The following is a 17,000-nucleotide window of genomic DNA, read 5'->3' as shown; positions in this document are numbered from 1 at the left end:
AACTTAGAGGGCAAAGACAGTAGTGTGAGATTTCACTTCAGAGGTTGTACTTCCCCTTCTGTTCCTGAAAAAGGGAGGTGGAAGCTCCTCAGTGATTCTACATCCTCACTTGTAAGCCCAGAGAGACACAGTGAGATTTATTAGTGAGCTCTTTTTTTTTTTTTTTTTTACAAATTAAAGCTAATTTTCCTAACAGAGACTGTATTGACAGTTATAATCAATAACTTTAAATATTTTACTACGTGTCTTAATACCCAAACAGCAAGAAGCACACTCCTGAGAGTTTTGTAAGGCAAATGCATCCCAATTCTTCAGAGAATCATTGCAAAGTTAATAAATGAACACTAAGGGTTAGAACTGATGATGATGAGCAAAGGCAATAAAAAGTAATTTTCTCAGTCTATGACTCTGAGCCCCATTAGAGCAATTCACCTGTCCTGCATCACCTCCTCTGGCACCCTCTTTCCCAGAAATGAACTATTGATTACATCTTCAGTCTGTCACTTTCTGTGACCTAGTAAGCCTCCCACATCCCAATTTAAAAAATAGTTTCCAAGTAAAAACTGATCTGAAAAGGAGATAGAGGTAAAATTACCAAACTGATGCTCAGAGAACTCAACAAAAAGGGATTCTAATTTAACCCTATACCAATATTGTCTATAGTACCAAAGCTCTAGACAGGTAAGCTTGAGCTGTAAAAGCCACCTGACAACTTTACTAGAGCTTAAGGTTGTCCCTTTCTTCATGCATGGCCCCCCAGGTGTCATCCAGAGTATCCTATCTTCCCATTTTTCCAAGTTTTCTTTCCCATGCAAATCCTGGAGGACTGAGTCTGCATGTACTCCATCATATTCAGTGTAGTCAGGAGTAGATCTGCAGCTATCACACAACCTTTTAATGAAAATTCCCTGGATCTTGGGCAACTGATGTTATACAAATGCAAGTACTGGCTATTCCCATTTTCTCACTTTTCTTGACAAGAGGACACTGCTGTTTTTCAATACTTCAGAAACACACTTGTGCCTCAAATATGAAGTGGACTCCTAAAAATAAGTTATAATTACAGTAAACATAATAACAGCCAAGAACAAAATCACTCTGCAAAGACAGAGATTTAGATTTGCAGGAAACCAACACTGGTGGTCAAAAACACCTGTAACCCTTAAACTCCTTACTCCAAAATAGTTGCAGTCTTTCAAAACTATGATTCATACATATATTGATATGCTTTAGAAATATTAGAGTTATTCTTGAAACAAGTGTAGGTGCTTCTGTACACTGATCTGAACCAAGCTTATTTGGGCCCTGTCCAAAATTTGGATCATCTTTGAGCAAAAAACTGAGTCGTTTGGTTACTGTTAATTTAAAATATTATGCCTAATGACTCCATCAAATCCCCCATTCTCATATACCTGTGGAAAAGTCTTGAGAAGGGAGTTAAGTGAATAAACATCCTGGCCTCCTACCAAACAGTGCTGAGCACAGGACTGGTGTGTGGCTGGAGAGTCATTGAGATCTTCAAAACATGGGTGCTGCATCATCCCTCTGGAGTGCAATTAATTCCAGCTACTGCAGCCTGTGTTTGTGATAGCTGTTTTTCGCCCATGAAATGAGCTGCATTTTCTCTGTTGGTGTTTGTCTGATCTGCTCTGTCATTTTTTTTTTCTGGAATCTTGGCTTTTATCTGTTTTCTCTCTTCTGTGATGCCTCAGCATCTCTTGAAAACCTGGCATGTAATTAGAGCGTGTAATGCCAGAGAGGTGCAGTGCTGCCATCAGCCTCCCCTGGATGTGATGGAAAAATTCATTATTGCTGCCTCTCAGCATACTGGTGGATAGTGGATACTAGATCCTAGATAAGAGATTTACTTGAAAACAGGAAACAAAACCCTAAATCTCTCTCTTCAAGGGCAGAGCCAGTGTCACAATTGTAGGGTCAGATGCCAAGAGAGAGGTTTCTTTTTCTCCCATTCCCACCCCCACACAGGATGATGTGCTCTGTTATTTTAGTTTGAGGGGGTCCTGTGTGACCTGCAGCCTCAGCAAACGCCCTGATCACTCATCCCTAAAAGCTCGTGCTCGAATGAATGTTCGTTTGATTAACTCGGCAGCATCTGCACAATGCTCAGATACCATTTAGGTAGCACAGGAGAAAACACCCTCCAACCCCACAGAAGTCAAGTTGAGGCAAATCATCTCTGAGTCAGATTTAATAGGACTTAATTTGACTTCTGATTTGTTTACACTTCATCACACAGTCAGTTTCCACTATGATCCCTCTTTATATCCTGCTTCTGCAATCTCACACCATTCTCTTAACATAGAAAATACAATCAGAACTATTTAAATACTCCAAGATTTTTTGGCGACTCTGTTCCCTGTAGGTGTTAACAGCTTGCTAACAGACCTAAAGGAAGCGATCTAAAGTAAACATGAAGTTCAGCAGCTAATTGCAGGAGATCTTTATCTTTCAATCCCCCCTCCCTTAAAGCGCATGCATCTTACGGATGTTACATGCCTGTCTCCGAACTCTCTTTTTTTTTTTTTTCCCCATACAAATGTACTTCAAAAAGAAAAATCACCCACTGAAAACTAATTCTTTTGTGTTTGGAGTTGATTCACAGTTTTTAACAAGGCTTTTAGATTAAGGCAGATCACTAGATTCCCTGTAAAGCCTTGCACGAGTGAACAGAAACGTGCTGAGGAGAGAACAGCACACACCATCTGCAAGGAATCCAGCCAGACCAGGAGAGCAGCAGCAACCAGACGTTCTGCACTCCAACTGCCCCTTATTTTACTGTGATTGCTTATTTACCTTCTACAAATGCTGAGGCTGCCCTCCTATTCTGCCAGACCGCCCCTTTCTCCCAGTTTCTCCTCCACTGCCACTCATGGACTCCTGCTTCTCTCGCTCTTTGGATCGCGGGCTGTCCCCCTCTTTCACCTCCCCGAAGCATCCAGATCCAGCCTTCACCTCTGCATCACAGGCAGCTTCCACCAATGCTGGGTTTCAGTTTCCTCCTGATGTCAAGCTTCAGCCCAGCCCACGGGTCTTGCATCACGAGCCGGAAAACCCTCCTATGCTCCAGACTTTTTGAGGGATTTTTGCAGGGAAGCAGCAGTTTTATTCACCCTGTAATTTATGCCCAACTTCTTTTGCAGCTTTGCTTTCTTATGTGACAAGAAACAGCTGTTTGTGTTGGGGGAAGCCTTTTTCTTGAGCTAAATCCATGCCTTTTCTGGAAACAGATCTTTCAGTTGCTCCAGTGGCACACTGAAATCCCCTGAAGTCAATAAAACCTCTCTGAGGAGTGTTTTTACCATCAAACTTTATTTTCAAATCTGCAAGAAACGTTGAGACGGTCTTTAGAGGGGCTTATTTATCTTAAAATAGGAACATGATTCTAAATCTAAAATCCTAAATCGATGCAACTTTTTATAGGTATGAGTGCTGAAATGCAAAAAAAAAAAAAAAAGAAAAAAGGGAGCAGGAGACTTATTACTGGCATAATGTCTAGTTAAATGCTGAATCTACAGGGTAATCCTGCAAACTGGCTCAAGAGTAGCTTGACTCAATCACTGACTGACCTGTTGGGGCCACTCACGTTGAGTACAGTGGTAGCACAAAACAGCTTCAAATTTGCAGAATCTGGGGTATCATCTTAATATCTGAGTGAGGCCAGGACGGCCAGGACTGCCTGCTACTGTCTGTTTAACACACAGCACAAAGCAGCTTTCTGCTCCTGCTAAAAGCCTCCGGGTAGATCTCCAGTGAGACTGAACAATAACAGCAGATTGCTGATGACTTCTGGAGCAGCATTCCTGCCTTATCAACTCTCCATCAAATTTTACACCGCAAATCACATCTGAAGTTTTAAAGCTGGGTAAATGTGCGAGCTTGATTAGGGACACTCATACAGAAAAGAAGTTACAAGAAGCTGCATTGCAGGACTTCTCCATTTCTGGTACAATTCTGTACCAGATCACTGTAATTCTCTCATAACTTAGAAGTTTAGTTGGCATTCCCACTTAAAAAGTGCTTTCCCCAAGCTCTGAACAACTCACTCTGTTTAAAATAAACCAGCACTAAATCTAGAGTTTAACTCAGTGAAATTAATGACTTTACCATGTTCCAGCTTTCCCATCGGCAGTCTAGAACTCCCAAACCAGATATATTTGCAGGATTCCCTAAGATAAATGGGGATAGGAGGGATAAAATATTTCTCTGCCACTCAAATATACCTCTGATGGAGAAGTGTTGGTGGTCATAAGTAGCTCCCAGTACCTTAGTCCTCACAATACACTCAGAGTCCTACAGTTTATGGGAATGTTGCTCAAAACTTCTCATGAAAGAGCTGGCTTTTTGTCAGAATTGTTGAATGTTTTGTGAGTTATTTTTTTTTTAAATCAGAATTGTGAATGTTTGCTATATATGCTTCTCCCTGTGCTTTTATTTTTTTACAGTGCTCCCACTCACAGAAATATGACTTCACTCTTGATTTACCACCATCACCAGACAACAGTGGGCTGGCAGGAGATGGACAGAAAGGATCACAAGCTCCTCAGGGTGACATTTCTGCATTTTTTTCAGAATTTTGTTTCATCCCACAGAAGAGGCAGTAGAAAGAGTTGACATTGTTTTCATCCGATCTCAAGGATCCAGCAGAAATGGCAAGTTCAGACTAAGCATCTCAGCAGTGGCTTTTCACAGAGAGTTGTATCTCAGGGAAACAAAGCAGATCAAAAGGCACTGACGTTAAAAATGTTTTAAAAGTGCATGCACACTGAAGAGATCTGGTGCGTAAGAGGAGTGACAAGATGAGGTCCTACTGCTATTGTTATCAACACAGCAGTGTCCACTGACACCTTTAGAAAACCTTGCTACCTTCTTTTGGTCTGGTTGTGGAGCAGTACCCTGACCACAGAGGAAAAGCATTAAAACACAAAATACAATAAAATTAAAAACTCAGCGCATGGGCACTGCTAATAGAGCACACACTTGCTGTCAAAGCAAGATGATGCTGCCATTTTGCTGCTAATGTCACAAATGACATTCCCATAAATGTTGCCAACTCTGCTCTGCTCAACATTTGCGAACTAAGAGCGAGGTTTTTTGTGAGGAACACAACAATGACGCTGATGAAACCCAAATCCTTCAGTCTGTATTTGCAGGTGTCAACAAGGATCCTGCAGTAGGGCAGATAAACAAAGGAAGGGATGCTCCACGTGCCACTAACAAGAGATGATGCCCACAAGTCACTGCTGGGAAGCACAACTCGGATTCCACTTTATAACAGAATCTGCAATATTTGTTTAGCATTCACTTTGCATGAGTTTGTTCGCGTTACTTTGCATTTTCATCTTCCAGGGACAACAGGTATGAAGGAGATAAGGTGAGAAAAGCAAAGGAAGAAGAGAGATGGAAGCACAGCTAGTTTTCAGAAGTGTAGTCAACAGCTCATTATTCCAGCCCTGTCACTTACAACAGTACTACAACCATGCTGCAAAGCTAGCCTTGATTACAGCCTTGCCCAAATATACATTCACATCTTGCTTTCAACCATGCTGGCAGACACATCTTCAGGTTGAAAACACCCCTGTTTGGATACCACAATGCAGAAATGCAGTGTAGACATGCTTTCAGTGCAGGGAACCTTGTGAATGGTCAGTTTTTCTGCAAGGGAATTTGTGCAGATAAAAATCACAGAGGTCAAAAGCCTAATAGTATTTTTAAAATGGACTGGACAATGCAAATACCCACAGTTATGATAGAGATATGATCTCTAGAGATAACAATGATATATTTTAGGAGACGTAAAACCCTTTTCCAGCTTTGGAATAGAAGCCAGCCATGAAACTGCTTATGATCACAGATGAACTTCCCTGCACAGGTTTCTTATTTCAAAACTGCCAAGTGCCCAAGATTTATGCCTTTTTCCTCGGAAGCCACAAGCAACAGCCTCTCTCAGAAACTGCACTGTATGCTGAAATAAGATACTGAAACAAATATAACCTCTCCTGCTTTTTTCTATAATCTCTGATTTCACAGCTATCCGAAGCATTTCATCACATTCCGCAGAAATTAAGGCCCTGGAGATGTGAAGCTCACAATGCAGTCCTAGACATGCATGGCCAAGCACAGGAGACCAGGATGACAGGAACTCGGGTTTTGCTAACACTTCTGTGGCATTATGCCCCGAAGAGTGTGCTGAGAAACTTAAACAATAAACAATAAATCCTGAAATGCAATATTTTCCATGCAATCACCTCCCAGGCCAGGAAGGAAGTCCTGAGACCAAGCCAGCTGCACGTCTGCATTGTTGCAGGGGAACAAAAATTGGCTGAGGACCACCTCTGTTTTTCTTTGAAGCTGCCAGTGCTTCAAGACAGGGAGAGATTCCCTTGCCTGGCATTTCAGGGTCCTAAGGTTTCCATAAAGGCTGTTGAAATCCAAGCCTCTTCAACACTATAAAAGTGGTTCAAACAATGAGTGAGAAAATTTTTCATACCTCTTCTCTCTTTCTTGTGAGATTTTTTTCTGAAGTGGGACCTGATCTAATAGGTAGTTTAGAAAACAGAGGAGCACTCTATTCCTAGGCACAAACAGAACAGTTAAATATATATTAGAACAGTCATGTTTGCCAGAGAAGACAAGAGAAGGAAAATTCACAGTCAGAGCTGGAATGTTATTGTACCATATGCTTTCCCACAGCCAAGCACAACAGGGTCCCTGCACAGTCCTTGCCTTACTGCACCCTGTTGTATTTCCACCTGGAAAGACATATGGCAGTGCCTAGGACAGAAAATGTTCCTTTTTCTTTTCTTGTTTTTATTTTTATTTTTTTTATTTTTATTTTTATTTTTTTCTTTTTCTTTTTCTTTTTCTTTTTCTTTTTCTTTTTCTTTTTCTTTTTCTTTTTCTTTTTCTTTTTCTTTTTCTTTTTCTTTTTCTTTTTCTTTTTCTTTTTCTTTTTCTTTTTCTTTTTCTTTTTCTTTTTCTTTTTCTTTTTCTTTTTCTTTTTCTTTTTCTTTTTCTTCTTCTTTTTCTTTTTCTTTTTCTTTTTCTTTCTCTTTTTCTTTTTCTTTTTCTTTTTCTTTCTCTTTTTCTTTTTCTTTTTCTTTTTCTTTTTCTTTTTCTTTTTCTTTTTCTTTTTCTTTTTCTTTTTCTTTTTCTTCTTCTTTTTCTTTTTCTTTTTCTTCTTCTTTTTTCCTTCTTCTTTTTCTTTTTCTTCTTCTTCTTCTTTTTCTTTTTTCTTCTTCTTCTTCTTTTTCTTATTCTTTTTCTTTTTCTTTTTTCTTCTTCTTCTTTTTCTTATTCTTCTTCTTTTTCTTTTTTCTTCTTCTTTTTTTTGCTCTGATGTAAATGTTATTTCCCAGCTTTGTAGGAACATTTGATTATGACACATGCTCAGGCCAAGGATAAAAAATGTTCCTGTCTGTTCCCACTAATGACAAAACCCAGTCCATCGACCTGTTGGAATTACCACCAAATGAAAATTTGAAAGAATGGCTTGGATGCCACTTTGTCTCATGCGTCACTGACAAAATTGCCTCCTCTGCAGGAACCTGATGCCTCACAGTTATAGCAGGGACACTAAAACGTACAAATTTTGTTTTTTAGCTCTCAGGGTACACTGTGGGAGATAAAAATCATCCTTCTGGTTATAAAATGAAAAACACTGCTTTGTGGAGAACTGACCATGAACAGATATTCAGCACCACCACAGTCGCTTTTACCCTGATTACAGTCAGTTTTACAATGCCATTTTTTACTGTGAGAACATTCATCATTATAGCAAACTGCTTATGACTGCTGCTGGGTGAAGGAAGTAGTTATGCTAGAAGATGGCAGTCCCTATAATAATAAGAGACTACACAAAAAGCTCTTATAACTACCCTATCATCAGAAATATGTTAACAGTGGTGTTATTGCATCAGTAATGCTTTTTGCCCTTTTTCACAGTAGCTTTAAGAGAGGTGTGTTGGATCACTTCTGCTTGAAGAGGGCTATACTTCAAAAAATAAAAACAGTTGATTACTACAAGCCTCACCACCCCACACCACCATTGGGTATAAGGGGAAGGTGGTGAAGCTCTGGATTTGCTTCACCAGCCTGGATTAATATGACAATTGTGGAGGCTGGTTCCATCCTCCTTTAGTGAGGATGCCCCTCCTCTGGCCACCCCAAACTGCAGCTTATCCCTGTGCCTGAAAGGGGCACATGTGCCTTGGAAAGCTGTAGCCAGACATTGAGTTTGATTGCCCCAGGCAGCTGATCCAAACGGGCTTTCAAGTGACCGCTCCTCCAGCCCAGATTTGAAAGTGCTAGCAGTGTTTTTTCCAATGTATCACAGAATCAATTAGGTTGGATCTCCGAGACCATCGAGTCCAACCAGGGCCCGACCCCCAGCTTGTCCCCCAGCCCAGAGCACTGAGTGCCACATCCAGGCTTTCCTTGGGCACCTCCAGGGATGGGGACTCCACCACCTCCCTGGGCAGCCCCTTCCAATGCCTGATCACCCTTTCCAGGAAGAAATTCCTCCTCATGTCCAACCTAAACCTCCCCTGGTGCAACTGGAGGCCGTTTCCTCTTTTCCTATCCCTTGTTCCCTGGCAGCAGATCCCGATCTCCCATGGCTCCCCCCTCCTGTCAGGGAGTTGCAGAGCCAGAAGGTCCCCCCTGAGCCTCCTTTTCCCCAGGATGAGCCCCCCCAGCTCCCTCAGCCCCTCCTGCTGCTCCAGACCCTTCCCCAGCTCCATTCCCTTCCCTGCACACGCTCCAGCCCCTCAGAGTCTTCCCTGGATTGAGGGGCCGTGTCTGCTGGGCCTGGCTCAAGCTGGGAGCTTTTAGTCTTAATCAGTTCATTTCCTGAGTAATAAAGATCCACAGATTCCTCAGATGCTCCAAACCCCTGTACCCGAGGGTTCACCGGAGGCTGCTTGTTCCCGGTGGAGCACCTTGGAACGTGTTTGCTCCTGCCTGGGCTCTGCTCAGGGTGCACCCACAGCCGCTGCCCCTCGGCCCGCACCGCCTCCTTCAATCAGTTTCAGAACACATCCTGCTCACAGATAAACAGATGTGACCTTTCCAGTGCAATTTGGCAGATGTTCTCAATGTACCAAAGTTACCACAAAGCTGAGTGGTAGCCCTTATTTAATTCACTGCAGAAAATCTGCCTGCGCCCTTCCTGAAGCAGAAAAACCCTTAATTCCTTATGCTTTCCTTTCCTTTTCATTCTGTTTTTTTTTGCAGCCAGAATTGAGCTAACACTACAGCTAATCTTTTTTGAATCTTTGATAAAATATAACCAGTTCTACATTCATATCACCACATTAGAACTTAAAATAATCATACGTAATTAGAAAATATATTGTAATAACAAATTGTGACAAAGTAAGGAAGCATTACTAATTTAATTCATAAGCAGGGACCTCTTGGAGAATAAATTATGTAATTTTTCAGTAATGTCTTTCATTCATTTCTCAGTGAAGTCAGATGCCTTATTTATGAGGCCAGCCCCAAACTCTAAGCGAACTCGATTGAGTTACCTACTCATTCTTTTGGTTTGGGTAGACAAACTGGTGTGTTTCACTACCACAAATGGTCACACAATCCATTTCAGATTCTCACACGATGGTCTTTGCTTAGGTCTCATTTTTACAGCTTTTCAAAAACAGTCGTTTGGGGCCAAACTATTTCCAGTGACAACAGCAACCTCATTGATTTAAGGAGAACAGAATAAAGGCAGCATTGAGACAGCACTTTTGAAAATCATATGTGCTGGTTTTATGTGTTAGTATTAATTCTGAGTACTCTTGCACATCATCCAGTGAAGGAACAGAAATAATAGGGATAGTCAAGGGTTCAAACCCGCAGGGTACTTGAGGTTGCAAAGTTAAAAAAAAACTGTGGCAACAGATTAGGGAAAGTTCAGTACCACTTTGGAAAATTCCAAAAACTGGTAGCAAAATTATTCAGAAATTATTGTATCATAAAACTACCACTAACTACTTATGGGATTTTCATTTCACACTCCTAAAAATCCAAAAATTTAGGTTTTTTCTGCTCCTTACAAGGTTTACTGGCATCATTTCCACAGATTTTCTAACACTGTGTTGGTCAGGTTCCTTTTTTTGCTGCCATAAGCACATCCATCAGAGGTCTTTATTTGTATAGAAATACTGTAAAGGAGAAGATTCACAGGAATGTTTTGAGTATTTTTGAGATAAATGTTTTGAGTATTTTGAGATCCACCACTTCTTGATGGAAAATCTACAGAACCGGTCTCTGTTATTAAGTGAAATCACCAGTTGTAGAGAAACAGCTGCCCCATCAGGTATTTTACAACAGGGAAAGATTTTGTTGTAGAGTGGTTTAGTAATAAAGTTGGGAATTTTTTCTTCTTGTTACTAGAAATCAGGTCGAAATAGACAATCTACTGAAACATGGATAAACTTTCTGTCTTCAGAGGAGCCCTCAGAGTAGTTAATGGCAGGTTTAAAGAAACTTAATTGGTAAATAAAATAAATAGGCTACATATTGATCAAGATTAACTGCAGTGTTTTAACAGTATTAATACTGCAAATGAGAAATTATTTTAATCAATACATTTGATTTACAAGCAAGCTAAGTTTTTAGCTCAGGTAGTGTCTTCCTTATCCAGGCAGGGTTCAGATTTGAACTGTTCAGGGGAAAATCCTATGTACAAGCAGTTGAAGGCAGACTTGAGTTCCTCAGGTGCCCTTGGAATTCTTGAGATCTCAGGCAGCACTTACGTGGAAACTATGGATTAATGATAATGCCATAGAGTCATAGAATAGTTTGGGTTGGAAGGAACCTTAGAGCTCATCTCGTTCCACCCCCTGCAATGGACAGGGACACTTTCCACTATCCCACGTTGCTCCAAACCCCATCCAACCTGGCCTTGGACACTTCCAGGGATGGGGCACACCTGAATTAACACACTCCTGAGAAAAGACACATATTATTACCCTGATGGGCTCTTCGGCTTTCAGGTCAGAGCTGGTTTTCTGCTTGGCTAACCTGGATGACAGCCAGAGAAGGTCCTGCCTGTCTACACAAGTCCCTGTATAAACAACCATTGGTAACACCCACCCTCTAAACCACTGAATGTTATAGAAATGGGTTTGAACAGACAACAGGACTGTTTGGCTCAGTTACAGGCATGGAAAACCAAGTACTCCATGCACTGCAAAGCAAGGCAAATCTATCTATCTGAGCTGAATAGAAAGCAGAATCTAGACCAAAATGAGTCAGGAAATACATAGGAAAAACAGGAAACACACAGGGAAAACTTATGCACGTGTATGAGGATCCACTGCAGAACAGGGTAGGTGAAAATGCACAAATAATTCTGAGAAACAATGGAAGTGGGAAATGGCGTCTCCTGCCACACAGGTATTAACTAGCATGATATTTTTTTTTATTGTTCCAACATATCTTTAATGAGAATGATTCTGGCTCTTTGTGCCCTCACTACCATGGTGGTGCAATACTGGCTGCAGTCTGAACCAACTTCTTCTCATGAAGCCTCCGCTGCACTTTAACAAACCTTCTCTTTTCAGTGTTTTCCAATCCTCCAAATTGCCAATCTGCTCTTATTTACAGTGCCCTGAAAAGAACAATTCATCGCTTACAAAAAATCATTTCTGATTCTCACAGGCATATACTGGCATAGGAAAAAAAGACAAAGTCTACGCAGAAGGTGGGTACAAAAATAATGTACCACTTCAATTTCCATCCTGCCCTTAAAGTGTGTGCTTAATGGCACACAGCCCTTTCATTCTTCAGGCACAATTTAGGTGATTACATTGAATGTTTTTTTACTGGAGATAAAAGCAGAAGGGGTTCAGTACAACACTCTCCACATCCACGGCTGAAGGTGGTGCTATGGACGAGAGAATAAGGACAGTAGTTGCTCCAGAAACACAGAAGACTGTGCTTTTAGTGAAAAAAAAATGTGGGAAGAGGAATGGTTAGCATCTGTAAGAAGATTTTTCTAGGTAGTATATAAGCTGAAAGATACTTTGTGCAAGAGCTGTCACTTTTAAATGGAAAGGAGGTCATATAAAGAATAAAATACCCATGAAGATGGCATGCCAGTAAACACTGTGTGGTTTCTTCAGGCAGCCTGTTAGCTTGCAAAATTTTCAGCAGTTCTGTAAGGTTTATTTTCCTGCACAGACTGGCATAAATTGTAAAGGAATAAAAAGACAGAGGAAAATAAATTTCATTTCAATCATATGTAGAGGAACATGGCTGAGCACCAGCTGTGCAAAATGGTCCTAAAATTGTGTATTTGCATGCATGTAGACACAAGGAAAAGCTGGTTTTGTCACCAACCATCAAGTCTTCAGAAAGAACTCTCCTTGCAGACAAACAACTGTGCACAGAGCTGACATTCAGTCTGCATAAGCAAGTCCCTGCAAGTGCTGCTCAGCTCTTCAGAACAAAACAACAGCACTTTTCCTCTGTTGTGACACAACCAGGTTGTTTAAAGGAAGATATTTCATATCTACTTTCACAACTTCTGGAAGATATGCTTAAAGAAAAATGAGCCTTCGGGTAGGAAAAGCTTGACAGAGAAGTACCTGGTGAATATTTCCTCTTATTCAGGGAAAAGAGATGAATAGAGCAGCATTTTTCTTTCTTGGCCAAGAGAAGAACTTTGGTCAAATAGGTTGTTTTGTCTTGAATACAGGTACTGACCAGGCAGCAAACACATTGGGCTTATGGCCAGCTCAATGTGGAGTCGTGAAGTGTCTGGACAAAGGAGATCTGGAGCTCTTAGATGTAACTTTTCCTCTGTTATGGTGTTCATTTGAGGAGCATGGTGCAGCTACTACCTGCATTTTAATAAAAGGAGTAATGCCCTTGAGGAAACATGTAATTCTGAACTCCTGTCTGCACATTTATGACCACTGAAATTGCTGTTTAATAAAAAAAATACAACCTGCAGGCCAGAATTTCCACATCCCCACATTCTCGCCCCTCTCTGAGTGCTTGCTCTTGCTATTTTATTATCTTATATAAGTTTAATACATAATTAATTGTACTAAACTTTATCCAGTTGAGCAAAATCCTGCAAGTTCTCCGTGGAGCAGAAGCTCTGTGGAAAGTAACAGGACAGCATTTTTCCACACCCAAGGCTGGCAGGGGTTTTAGAAAAGACCATTCAATCTGTATGGCTGATACAGCCAGAGTGTGTTATATATAAATATATATACACATACATAGTTCTTTATATATAACAATATGCTTGTTTTGATATTCATATTTTCTGACCTTCAGTTCTTAGGAAGTATTACTGTATAAATTTTCCCTTAGTTTGGTCCCAGAAGCTGATGCTTTTCCGTGGAGACATTCACATACTCACTCTGTGCTTGACAATTTAATTACCTAATATTTCTAAGAGACATTTTCGGATGAAAGTCTGTATTAAAAATGTGAAGTGCTGTTATTACTTCAGTGCCTTCTGTGATAGTGAGTTATTTTTAAAGGACATGATGTCATCTTTGCGTTTCAACAGGGAGCTGATCAGTCATTTAACTGATTTTTAAAGGTAACTAATGAGGGGTTACAGCACCGAGCCTGACTGCCTGCTCCAAGCAAGAAATCAAAACTACACATCCTCAGAGGGAAAACCCAGTGGCGGTGGTCCTTGGAGCAGAGCAGTGAACACCGTGGCTGGCATGGGGCTCTGCCAGGAGAAGTTTAGGTTCGATGTCAAGAAAAGCTTCTTCCCCCAGAGGGTGGTCAGTCACTGAACAGGCTCCCCTGGAGAGTGGTCTTGGCCCCAAACCTGCCAAAGCTCAAGGAGAATTTGGACAACGCTCTCAGGGACAGGAGTTGGACTGGGTGATCCTTGTAGGTCCTTTCCAACTCAGGATGTTCGGTGATTCCATGTTTGAAAAGAGCTAAGCTTTGAATCAGTGTATTGTGGTAAGACTCATATTCCTCTTTCCCTGCAGCTGGAAGGGAGAAGACACAGAGCTCCCATCACATTGCAGGACACAATGACTTCATCCCTCTCAGTTTCCTTCACCAGGAGCTGGTATTTACAGTCTGCTTTTACTCTGAGGAACCCTCCTCTCCTCCAGAGGGACCGAGGGGGGATTAGCACGATGGTCGCACTCGGGGCTCTCCTGCATCTCCACATCTGTGCAACTCCTCCAACTTGTGCTGTAACATGAGTTCCCAGCCACAGGAGAACGAATGAACCCGGGATACCACCATCCCTGAGGTGGGGGTGCCACTGCCTCCCTGTGCCCTCCATCCCCTCCTGGTACCCTGGGACCCCAGGAAGACAATGGCACGAGGTAGCGCTGGTGTTCCTGAACGTATCCTTTTCTGCCTACCTGTGGGACTCAAGCACTCCCTGAGCTTACTCATTTGTTTTTACCCCTCCCATCCTCATTTTATTTCATCAGAAGGGTTCCAGGGAGGGTGTTGCTGGTTCTCTCTCTCCTCCTTTTGCAGGTATGGGGAGTGCTCCTGGTCAGCGCAGGTCACGAATTTGAACGTTCCTGTATGTTTTGCCCACAAATGTGTGCCATGAATTCAAGTGTAAGGTTTGGGGTTAAACCCTGATCATCAGTGTTTAGAATAAGAGATAAAAGCACTGCTTCTGATGAAGTAAAAGCTACGTGTATATGTGTGTGTGTATTATATAGTGCTGCAAAGCACTCACCTTGGGGAAGAATCACAGCATCACAGAATCAATGAGCTTGGAAAAAACCTCCTAGATCCACGGTCTGACCTGGATCAGATCAGCATTTTCTCAGGGAAATCAATAAGTTAGAAGCGCTGCAGGGTAGTTCTTTTGGTTTTCTTTTCATTTATTTTTCCCCTTAGCAAACCTGCCCTATTATTTTTGAACAGGTTGCCCAGAGCAGCTGTGGCTGCCCCATCCCTGGAAGTGTCCAAGACCAGGTTGGACGGGGCTTGGAGTAAACTGGGATAGTGGAAGGTGTCAGGAAGTTGGAACAAAATGATCTTTAAGGTCTCTTCCAGCCCCAACCATTTTGTGATTCTATTATTTTAAATCACTGCGTTTCTGGTAACGTTTCACCTGGTTTGCACCTTGTTTTATTCTAGTGAATCAGTGATAAACAGATGCTTGTACACATTTGCATTTCTTGATAATTAATGCTATCAAAACATTTTCCTTTTCTTTCTTCTTCTTCTTCTTTTTTTTTTAAATTCTTGTAATCTTTTGTTGTATTAATATTATTTTTTACTGAAATAGACATTCTAGTCACCAACATCAGCTTCCATAAGAGTTTTTATTTTTCTTTGGTTTTCAGAATATTTATTTCTGAGGTGAAGCATGCACTTCAATACAACAACAAATTTAACATCTTTAAGAGAAAGAGATGCCCTGCAGAAGAGGAAGGAGTCTACTCTGGAGGCATTTTTGGTAGCCAGGGACAGACATCGCTGCACTATGGGCTACCCAAATAACATAATGCACAGGTTAAAAGGAGCAAGGTCATTTTCTTCCTGTACTGGCCATGAAACTTTTCTTGGCGAAAGTGAGGTTCTGTTTGCAATGAAGGGGTGATGTTTCTCCCCCTTCTACAAATATTGGTTTGAGCTCACTCATTCTGGCTTGCTGGAGCACATGGACAACCTTAACTCCCCTGTAGAAAGCATCTTATAGCAAGATACCTGTGATCTGGTTGCTGCCTGTCGCAGCAGACGAGAAATTCTGTAACAGTTCCTTAACGAAAAACACTTAAAATGAAAGTTGCTGTTAATTTTTAATCCGACTTCGTGTTTTCTGTTGTATTTATGACCAAAAAAACTGCGGCACCAGTTCCTTTCTCTCTCACAGAGCAGCAAGGTCTGTTTTGGCATTTGTGTAGGTGAAGTGGTAAGTAAAATGTTTGTAAGTAGATAGCATTTATTAAAACATAATCCTGAAGTTCCTGACAGAAGGTCTGGTAGAACATTACTATTACCACAGGAGAACATCCAGGCCTGTTGGAGTAACATGTCCATGACCCTTACATTTAGAATTAGCATAAATGGAAACCTGTAGGAGGCTTAAAATAAAAGAATAGTGTAGCCTGTGTGTATAAATGATTTGGAAACTTGGAGACAACAGGAAAAACACAGGTTTCATTTCAAAATGTGGCACCTGTGCAGGTTAAATGTCAATCAGAAGTGAATTTCACTTGTATCATTAAGAAAGTGTAAAATTAGCTAAAACAAAGAGCAGGTAGGTGTACTTCTCAACACCTAAGTATTTATTTGCATTGTGAAATAACTGTATACAGCAAGTTCTGGCATTATACTTAATTGTAGTATTAATTGTAAGTATTGGTTTTAATTGTTTTAGCACAGTACAATTTAAAAGTGGGAAAATTATAAAAGTAGAAAAGAATGGCAGGGGTCCTGTTTTCTCTAAATGGAAAAGCAAGAGATCAAAGAAATATCTCAAGGTCTCAGAAGATGTGTGTAAATGGTGTGAGAATGAGACATCCTAGAATGCTCTAGAAAAGAAATATCACTGTTTCCTGATTAAGCTGAAGAATAACTCAAAGGATCAAATTCAGAAATGAAGTACCTTCGTGTGGGATGAGTCACTGATGAAAGCATAAGCACACACTAAAAATTGTCTTGTTTGTACTAAATTTTCTTTATCAGCAAAAGAAGGCAGGTGGGTTGGTTGATTTGTGCAGAGTTTGAAGTAGGAAAAAAATTGTAAAAGTGAGAGAGAGTAGGAAAATAATACATTTTGGGGTGAAGAGGGCAGGCTGCTGCTTAGATATTTCTCATCTCTGAAAAGAACTTGGCTACTTTAATAAGAAGTGTTCATTTTTTTAATGAGAACCAATTTTTGAGAAAATATATAATGCAAAAGTTGAATCTGAAGTTAGTATGAGAATATGCAGCAATACATATATCAGCAGTGTATCTGTTCTTTAAAAAAAAAAATCCTGTTTTGTTCCTTACGTATAAGTATACGTTTAGCT

General features: G+C 40.8%; 1 protein-coding gene across 2 annotated transcripts in view; it reads right to left on the bottom strand.

Annotated features, from left to right (window-relative positions):
- ST8SIA5 (ST8 alpha-N-acetyl-neuraminide alpha-2,8-sialyltransferase 5) overlaps positions 1-2,959 on the bottom strand; it is a 67,281-nt gene extending 64,322 nt beyond the window's left edge. For both annotated transcript variants that reach the window (XM_051803730.1, XM_051803733.1), the window contains exon 1: positions 2,815-2,959. The gene's annotated coding sequence lies outside the window, so the exon portion shown is untranslated. The remainder of the gene's footprint in view (positions 1-2,814) is intronic.
- Between the last annotated feature and the right edge of the window lie 14,041 nt (positions 2,960-17,000).

Source organism: Manacus candei, unplaced genomic scaffold (assembly GCF_025592945.1).
Source record: "Manacus candei isolate 608988 ecotype Guabito, Panama unplaced genomic scaffold, ASM2559294v1 h1tg000059l, whole genome shotgun sequence".
Lineage (NCBI taxonomy): Eukaryota > Metazoa > Chordata > Aves > Passeriformes > Pipridae > Manacus > Manacus candei.
This window is presented reverse-complemented; position numbering and strand designations above follow the sequence as displayed.